Source organism: Procambarus clarkii, chromosome 15 (assembly GCF_040958095.1).
Source record: "Procambarus clarkii isolate CNS0578487 chromosome 15, FALCON_Pclarkii_2.0, whole genome shotgun sequence".
In the NCBI taxonomy this organism is placed as follows: domain Eukaryota; kingdom Metazoa; phylum Arthropoda; class Malacostraca; order Decapoda; family Cambaridae; genus Procambarus; species Procambarus clarkii.
This window is the reverse complement of record NC_091164.1, coordinates 9,114,482-9,123,842: the sequence shown is the minus strand read 5'-3', so window position 1 is coordinate 9,123,842 and position 9,361 is coordinate 9,114,482. Positions and strand designations below refer to the sequence as shown.

Genomic DNA, 9,361 nt, shown 5'->3' with positions numbered 1-9,361 from the left:
AAGCATCTGGACTCCAACTTCAGATAGAGACATTCTATTTATAGATCTAGAAGATTTAATAAATCCCAAAGATCTCAGAATAAATATATAATAATTTCTCCCAAATATATTTTTATTTTTTTTATATTTACTAAACAAAAAAAACTAACCAATTTTCCGCAAAGCGTTGCTCCATAAACGCAATTTATTTTCCCTTTTTGACATCAGGCAGAAAACAAAACTCAAATATTTTTTGCCCCGATAAAGGCCTGATAGCGAAAATTGTCTGACGTGATATCTGCCATCCAGCTGACATGTTCTCACAGGTGTGCCCACTCTGGTGTGTCGGGGCTGTTGGTCTCACTCACAAACACAACAAAATGATTGGAAATCCCAATTGACTCTCACAGCTAGTATAAAAAAAGAGTCCTGCAGAAAAGAGTCATTTTTTTGGATGATACAAAAAATACATTGTGCATGATGGATGATTCACCCATGATGCATACCCATAATGCATCATGGGTGTGCATGATATGAGAATGCAAAAGGCATTAAGGCGTGAAGGCATTAATAGAATGAAATGAAGGACAGGTCTCTCTAATTTAAAAAAAAAATGAAGGCACTGGAGAACTCTAGTGAATCACTGGAGTTCTCTTTTCGAAAAGAATGAAAGCACTGGAGGAATGAACTCGAAAGAAAGGGATTTGGAGGTCCTTGAATGAAATCCAGACAATCTTGAAATCGCCCCAAAATAAAAAATGACCCAGAGAGAGAGTTAGAGAGAGAGAGAGAGAGAGAGAGAGAGAGAGAGAGAGAGAGAGAGAGAGAGAGAGAGAGAGAGAGAGAGAGAGAGAGAGAGAGAGAAAAAGAGAGAGATAGCTCCCACAGGATTAATAACCAACGAATGAGACATTTAAAGGTAAAAAATCATTGTAACCGGAAATTACGACTCGGCTTCTTCTGCTCAAATTTATAATTATTATCGTTCAGCGTCGTTAATTATTCTCATCCTTTTCCTGTTATCACAGTTTCCTGTCACCCTATTTTTCTACGTCTCATTATCTCTCTGCCTCCTTTGCTTCTCTTATGTTTTCTCTTCTCCTTCTTCGTTCTATATTTGCTTATTACTATTCATATTTAGGCCTTTTTCTGCTGCACAAAATCTTTAATTTTTTAAAGAAAAAATGAAGTAAATAAAGTCTAAGGACTAAGAATCTAAAGATCTTTCAAATATCTTGAGAATGAGAGTAATACAGATTCCCTCTAGGTATTTTAGACTGAAAAAGTGTCCTTATATACCATTCGGGACCCAGAAGGACCAAATAACCAATTAGCCAATCACCAGAGAGACAATCAACATCTTGTCCAATCACAATAGAGCGATAAGCAACTTCTAAGCTGATTACTGTGGAGATTTGCGATCACTGAAATTAATACAGAAAAAAACACAATCACTGCTCCTCTTCTACAGACATTTGTAAGAAACGTGTCGCTAAACTCGTTATCCCAAGGATAACCACATGATCTCAGGACCAACGTTTCGGTCCAGAAACTCAACATTTAGGTCCAAGGCCCACTATACGATTCCAAGACACAGCATTTAGCCACAGGACCCACCTACCAGTCACGAAACTCACCATTCAGTTACCGAACCAGTAATTCACTCATAGGTCCCATCATTCGGTCAAAGTACCTAACAATAACAGCTCAATTGCCAATTTAAAATCTCTCTCGTAGGGAAGGAGTTTAGATCTTTGACGACCGAGGATCGAATAGGTCCAGGAGCTGAATCTCGACCCCTGTAGATACAAATAGGTCAATAGTCGAGTACAAACCATCGGTCACTGTAAAGAATGCTCATCGAGAGTTAATGACCTCGTTACGGCTCGCTGATGGGGGGGGGGGGGGGGGTGATAATGACTGGGGATAGTGAGCATGGGGGTGTGGGGGGGGGTGATCACTCTCACCCTCTGTGACACAGAGGGTGATAGTGATCTTTGTGGCGACAGTAAACAGTGAAATGAAGTGTGATGGTGACCTTGAAAATCATGATAGTGGTGCTGGTAGTAACGATGATTGATAGTGAAGATGTAATTAATAAATGATAAAATCAAGAAATATAATTGTAAATACAATTAATGTATATGTAGAGTAATCTAGTGTATTCAGAGGTGTTTTAATTAATTAACATACATATGTTTCGTGCGGTAGTAGGTGAAGGAAGGTATCAGGGGGAGCATTATAAGCTTCAGGGGAAGCATTATAAGCTTCAGGGGAAGCATTATACGCTTCAGGGGAAGCATTATAAGCTTCAGGGGAAGCATTATAAGCTTCAGGTGAAGCATTATAAGCTTCAGGGGGAAGCATTTTAAGCTTCAGGGGAAGCATTATAAGCTTCAGGGGAAGCATTATAAGCTTCAGGGGAAAGCACTATAAACTTTCCTTCACCTGGGTTCTATGAGACTCGAACCCTGGACCCCACGAAGCTTGTCACCAAGCTTTGCCAGCGTGATTGAATAGCACCGGATAGGAGGACGCAGTGATGATAATGTGCCCAGTCACTTGGATCGTCGGGAATCGAACGCCGACCTGCAAGAAGCGAGATCGCCGCTGTCGAAGATAAGAAACTTGGAAGGAGTAAGCAACGTAGAAAGGTTAAGATAACAGAAACAAACGAGGGAACGACAAGGAGATAACAAAAACAGATAATTACAAGAGCTGAACACACATACGAAATTGTGTGTAACATGAAACATAACAAGTATTAGTGAATGCCGAGATAACACATGCTATCTTCAGAGGTGGACGCTGTTATCAACGTTATCTTGGTGCAGGAGTCATATATGCCGACCGGAAGGATCTTATCTTTGTCTCTAAGGTATTTTTCAAGCTTCTTTTGTACTGCGTCGGGGCCGAGAAACGACTCAAAATCCTCCTTTTGTTTGGCTGAAAACAACAATTTTCTGAGAAGGAAATAAATTTGTGTATTTTTTTCCCGTTTGTGGCCGTTCTTGGTCCTGGTTGATGCCTTTTGTGTGTGTGTGTGTGTGTGTGTGTGTGTGTGTGTGTGTGTGTGTGTGTGTGTGTGTGTGTGTGTGTGTGTGTGTGTGTGTGTGTGTGTGTGTGTTAACCTATATATATATATTAATGCCTAACACACGTACTCTTTAAATTATGTATGCAACATGACTGAATTGCATCTCCTTGACCCAAATTCCACTGGCTGGCGGGGGTTCAAACCCTGGGGGTCAAAGTGGTTGGGCACTATTCCCTCCTACCGTCCTATCCCAGCTGCTTGTCCACAACAGTCTTAGAGATCTGTTACTTCTTTGACAATACATATGAAGCAATACGATACAATACTTCCTCAACATTCTATTTGCACTATCGAGACTTTCACCATCATCCTTACATGAAGGTTTTCCCCCATGGTGCACACACACACACACACACACACACACACACACACACACACACACACACACACACACACACACACACACATGGAGGCTGTGTATGGAGGCTGACTCCATACACAGTTTCAAGTGTAGATATGATAGAGCCCAATAGGCTCAGGAACCTGTACACCTGTTGATTGACGGTTGAGAGGCGGGACCAAAGAGCCAGAGCTCAACCCCCGCAAGCACAACTAGGTGAATACAACTAGGTGAGTAAACACACACCCACACACCCACATACCCACACACACACACACACCCACACACACACACACACACACACACACACACACACACACACACACACCCACACACACACACACACACACACACACACACACACACACACCCTGACCATTCGGTACTGAATTAGTTGACAAAGGTCTATCATTGCTAGTGATGTGTTGTTTCCTAATTAAGCCTTTGTGACCCTCGAAGGGAATTGCGACTGGAATAATTCCCATTCCTAATTCCCGGAACATCAGTCTGGAACTGCTTTTTTTTTGTTTCCAGCTTTCGTGTCTATTGCGTAATTAGCGTTGAGTTCCAGTCAAATTAGTGTCATTATAGTTGCAAAGAGACAATACAAACCCAGGAGTAAATATTGTGTTGTTAATGTGTAATAATGTATCGTTATTGTCTGTTGTAATTTAGTGTTGTTGTTGTGTAATTACGGTGGAGTTGTTTGGTAATTATTGAGCAGTTATTGTTTGATTATTGTGTAATTGTTGTGGAAATGTTGAATAATTATTGTGGAAATTAATTTTTGGTCAATTATTTTGATAATGTTTTGCAGTTATTGGAAATTTTTGTGCACTTACTGTGTGAATATGGTGTAGGTACTGTGGCATAATTTCAATAGCTTTTATTTCATTGTTATTTAACTACTTTGTCATTATTTTGACATTATTGATGATAGATATAATTGGAGAAATGAATGCTGTTGAAATTGCAGTAGTGAAAACTAAACTATCCGACCTGGTCACACGCATCTTTTATCCTACTAGTCAAACATTGAAAGACTCTTAAGAGTCTCATAAAGTAAAACTCTTAGTGAGCCTCAAAGTCTCACAAAGAGACTTTGTCTCTTAAGAGACAAAATATCAGAGCACTACCCAATCCCAGGACTCAGCAGACTGTCTCTTAAAGCAGAACAACCTGATCGACGAAAATTTGAAGATCCTACAAGGGCAGCATATATTTTAATTAAACAAGATGGTCAAATTTGCTGTCAGTCGTTCATTTGAGCCTGCAGAGCTAGACAAATGGAATTACAACATCCTGACATGTCTATGAGATGTTTCCTCTTGAACTAACCTCGTCAGCCCCAAACGCAGGCCCTTGTCTGCAACACGTTGATGACTATGGTAGCCTATTACCTCCTCCACCTCCTTCCCCGGAACTCTCATTCTGCCTCGTCTGGAGGCAAGGAAAGAATAGCTGCTAAAAAAATTGTGTCTGAGCCTCGCTGAATTGAGGAATCTCACTATTCGTAAACACACAGACTCTCTCAGGAGAGGGAGAGAGAGAGAGAGAGAGAGAGAGAGAGAGAGAGAGAGAGAGAGAGAGAGAGAGAGAGAGAGAGAGAGAGAGAGAGAGAGAGAGAGAGAGAGAGCATTTTGAATAGAGAACAGGAGGAGGAAAACGAAGATAAAAGTAGATGAATCAGAAAAGGCAGATAAAGAGGAATTAACCAAATAGGCTCACCACCTTTGCCACAGCAGAGTGGAGGCAAAAAAAGATCTCCTCGAGCCCTTAGAAGCGAAAAGGAATTAACAGCGAAAATAAAGACGAACAATTTCGCACAGACAAGGAGGAACTTACTAAGTATCCAAATGAGCCAAAGACATAAGAAATAATCCTTTCAGCGACCGATTAGTTAACAAATGGAATGCATTAGGAAGTGATGTGGTGGAGGCTGACTCCATACACAGTTTCAAATGTAGATATGATAGAGCCCAGTAGGCTCAGGAACCTGTACACCAGTTGATTGATGGCTGAGAGGCGGGACTAAAGAGCTGAAACTCGACCCCTGCAAGCACAAGTAGGAGAGTTCAACTAGATGAGTACCACCATCACACTACACTTCACCCAGCACACTCCACACTCCACTCACAGTTCACAAACTTCTTAAGGTCTCATTCCAAACATCACCAAGAAGATTCTCAAGTAATTAACATTTAGACATTTCTTGGTGGAGATAATTTATTCAATTTCTAATGTAATTACTGTTTGAATCTTTATTTATTTCCAGATACATGGATGGAATAGGTGAAATCTGTAGTTAACGCACACGCACACACACACACACACACACACACACACACACACACACACACACACACACACACACACACACACACACACACACACACACACACACACACACACACACATGCACACGTACAAACACACAATAGGCTCAGGAATCTGTACACCTGTTGATTGACGGTTGAGAGGCGGGACCAAAGAGCCAGAGCTCAACCCCCGCAAACACAACTAGGTGAGTACGCACACACACACACACACACCCACACACACACACACACACACACACACACACACACACACACACACACACACACACACACACACACACACACACACACACACACACACAAAACAGGGTTTTTATCATTAAATAGAATAATGGTCCAGTTGCAGTTTCCACTCCCCGGTAAATCTCTTGCCATTTTTGTTGGACACGCTATTGGTAAATCCTCTGGATATACTGGTGATGAACTCTCCACAAGAGAATGATGCAGAGCTTGTAATGTTATAGACAGGGAACCGAGACCAGTGGAAAAGTTACGTACAGACCCAGTAAGTCCCTAGAGCTGGAAGAACGACACACACACACAGCACCGCTCCTGTGCCAGGGAAGTCCACTTCGGGCTCACCATAGCCCGTGCTACTTGGAACTTTTGTTCCGAATAACTGAATCCTAGAGCTGATTCGTTGAACTCCTACTGTGTTATAACTTCTAGGTGATGAACACTGAAGCAGAAAGTGCAGAGTGGAGTCATTTCTTCTAACTTAGACACTTAGAGAATACGAAATTGCGAGAATATTGAACTCGATGAACAAATGCACAAGGGCCGTGACGAGGATTTGTTCATTTGATGCATCACGTTAGTGTGATCTCTGTGTGTAATTTAACTCGATATTTTACCCATGCTGAGGAACACATAAATAAGATAATGTCAGAGGAATTTGAGGAATCGTTTTAACACACTGGAATTCTTCACTAATGTATTAAATTGCTCACCACCTACATGTGACCAGTCCTCGAGTATGCAGCCCCTGTGGGTGAAGTTCTCATCTCAAGAATCACGAAGAAAAATTTGACTTTTGGGAGATGTTTGCAACGGGGGACGTTCCGGAATTGCGTTTTTTTGGGTCATACAAACATGGATAAAAATAATTGTTTCTAACGACGCTAAAGGAAAATATATCTATGACGTCTATGAGAGACGTTATAGAGGCAACCTGGAATTAACATTATGACAAATATAGCGTCAATAGCATACGTACATAGGAAGAGTTTCACCTGACGCCTCTGTCCACCTTGCAGTAAATGAGTACGAGGGAGTAACACAGCTGTTATGGGCTGAATACTGGGAGGTGTGTGTGTGTGTGTGTGTGTGTGTGTGTGTGTGTGTGTGTGTGTGTGTGTGTGTGTGTGTGTGTGTGTGTGTCTGTGTGTGTGTGTGTGTGTGTGTGTGTGTATGTGTGTGTGTGTGCTAGAGAGGAATAGGTCCTTATAGAACAATAAGGCCAGAGGCGAGTACATTAAATAACTGACAATTAGAAAGGCGGGGTCCAAGAGCTAACAGCTCGTTCCCGGAGACACAAATGCTAAACAGAGAGAGCAAATTACACACACACCCACAAACTATAATTGCTCGTATCCATCTGCATGCGGACCTGACAAATATTGACAAATCAAGATGCCTGATTGGTAGTTATGGCATTAAATGAATGACTTGGGCTACGTGATTAGTCGAATTTGTAAACAAAACTGGATGCTATTTCTGGCACTGCGTGTGTGTGTGTGTGTGTGTGTGTGTGTGTGTGTGTGTGTGTGTGTGTGTGTGTGTGTGTGTGTGTGTGTGTGTGTGTGTGTGTGGACGAGAGGACGAAGATGAGGTGATGGAAGAGAAAGATAATGAGTAGGTGCGTGTGTGAGTATATGAGAGAGAGAGGTGTTTGTGGGTACGTATGTGTGTGTATGTGTCTGGGTACGTATGTGTGTGTGTATGTGTGTGTGTGTGTGTGTGTGTGTGTGTGTGTGTGTGTGTGTGTGTGTGTCTGGGTACGTATATGTGTATATTGGAGCGTATATGCATGAGTAACCTGTGTGTTTTGGTATATGAGAGTAGGTGCGTTTCTGTATGAGCACATATGTGTACGCATTAGTGCTGATGTGCGTATGAAAACATATATGTGTCTCTACGAATACGTATTTTGAATAAGTTTCGTGTGTACGTATACACGAATACATATATATATGTGCTTGGGGTTATGTACGTATGTATAAATACGTGTATCAGTCTATCAATCAACCAAGTAATATTTAAGCTGCCAAAAACGTTTATAATCAATCCAGCTTTATGCAGTAATTTAGTTCAATTAAGGATATTACAACATTATCCAAACAATCCGGAATACAGTGGATGATTGTCACATTAAACTGCCAATCGCAACACAAGGGGGATTACACGCTCCAATTTGCTCCTTATGTAGTAACAAGAATTTAATTAAACTCGTTTGGATTAGTATTAGTAGACCATCCTTCAGTCTCTGTAGACTATGGAGTTTTTAAACTACAGTTCTCAGTTTTTAAACTATCTCTCTCTCGCTCTCTCTCTCTCTCTCTCTCTCTCTCTCTCTCTCTCTCTCTCTCTCTCTCTCTCTCTCTCTCTCTCTCTCTCTCTCTCTCTCTCTCTCTCTCTCTATCTCTCTCTCTCTCTCTCTCTCTCTCTCTCTATATATATATATATATATATATATATATATATATATATATATATATATATATATATATATATATATATATATATATATATATATATATATATATATATAGTTTAAAAAACTAAATTACGTAATTATTATTAATATCATTGTAATATTTAAATAATTAATAGATATTATTATTACTTTTAACTGTTAAAAATTGTTTTTCTATCAGTATTTTCAGAAAATTTATTTATTTATTTATTTATTTATTTATTTATTTATTTATATATACAAGAGTTGTTACATTCATGTACAATGGCGTTCAGTTAATGGCATTGGCGTTCGAATAGCGTTCAATCTACCTTATCACCGAACGATATCCACCCGATATCTAGAGCGCCATGTTGATGTATAGTGTTATCACGCTGTGCACATAGCGTAGTGTGACTGTGTGTGTAGGTGTGCGAGCGGCCAGGGAGGCATTTGGTTCATTTGGCTGATTTCTGGGTTTGGGATCGAGGTTTGATTTGACTCTCGACTATGTTTACGATGCTCTATTTTTCTCATTTTAGTTTTCAAAAATTTGATGTATGATGTTTTGTTTGCAAGCTGGACTGCTTGTTTTCCTCTCGCTGGTGTGTGTTTGGTGATTATTTCTGTGTTTGGTGTATGATGGTTGGCTGTGTGTGTTTGTGTGTGATGGTTGGCTGTGTGTGTTTGTGTGTGGTGGTTGGCTGTATTTGTTTGTGTGTGGTGGTTGACTGTGTGTGTGGTTGTCGGTTGTATGTTTTGGAGATCGACTATTAATTTATTTTGTTACCAAATATTACATATTACAAAATAAATTACAATTATTCTAGTACAATATTTGTGGTTAACGTATTCTGAAATCTCCAAAAATTAGGGTTGATTGAGGACGTTGTGGTGTCTGCAGTCTGTAAATCAGACATTACCAGCTCAGT

At 40.3% G+C, this 9,361-nt stretch overlaps 1 protein-coding gene across 1 annotated transcript in view; it reads left to right on the top strand.

Annotated features, from left to right (window-relative positions):
• The first annotated feature begins 8,864 nt into the window (after positions 1–8,864).
• The window catches only part of LOC138364892 (uncharacterized), a 425,505-nt gene continuing 425,008 nt past the window's right edge, over positions 8,865–9,361 (top strand). The window contains exon 1 of the transcript XR_011228602.1: positions 8,865–8,919. The gene's annotated coding sequence lies outside the window, so the exon portion shown is untranslated. The remainder of the gene's footprint in view (positions 8,920–9,361) is intronic.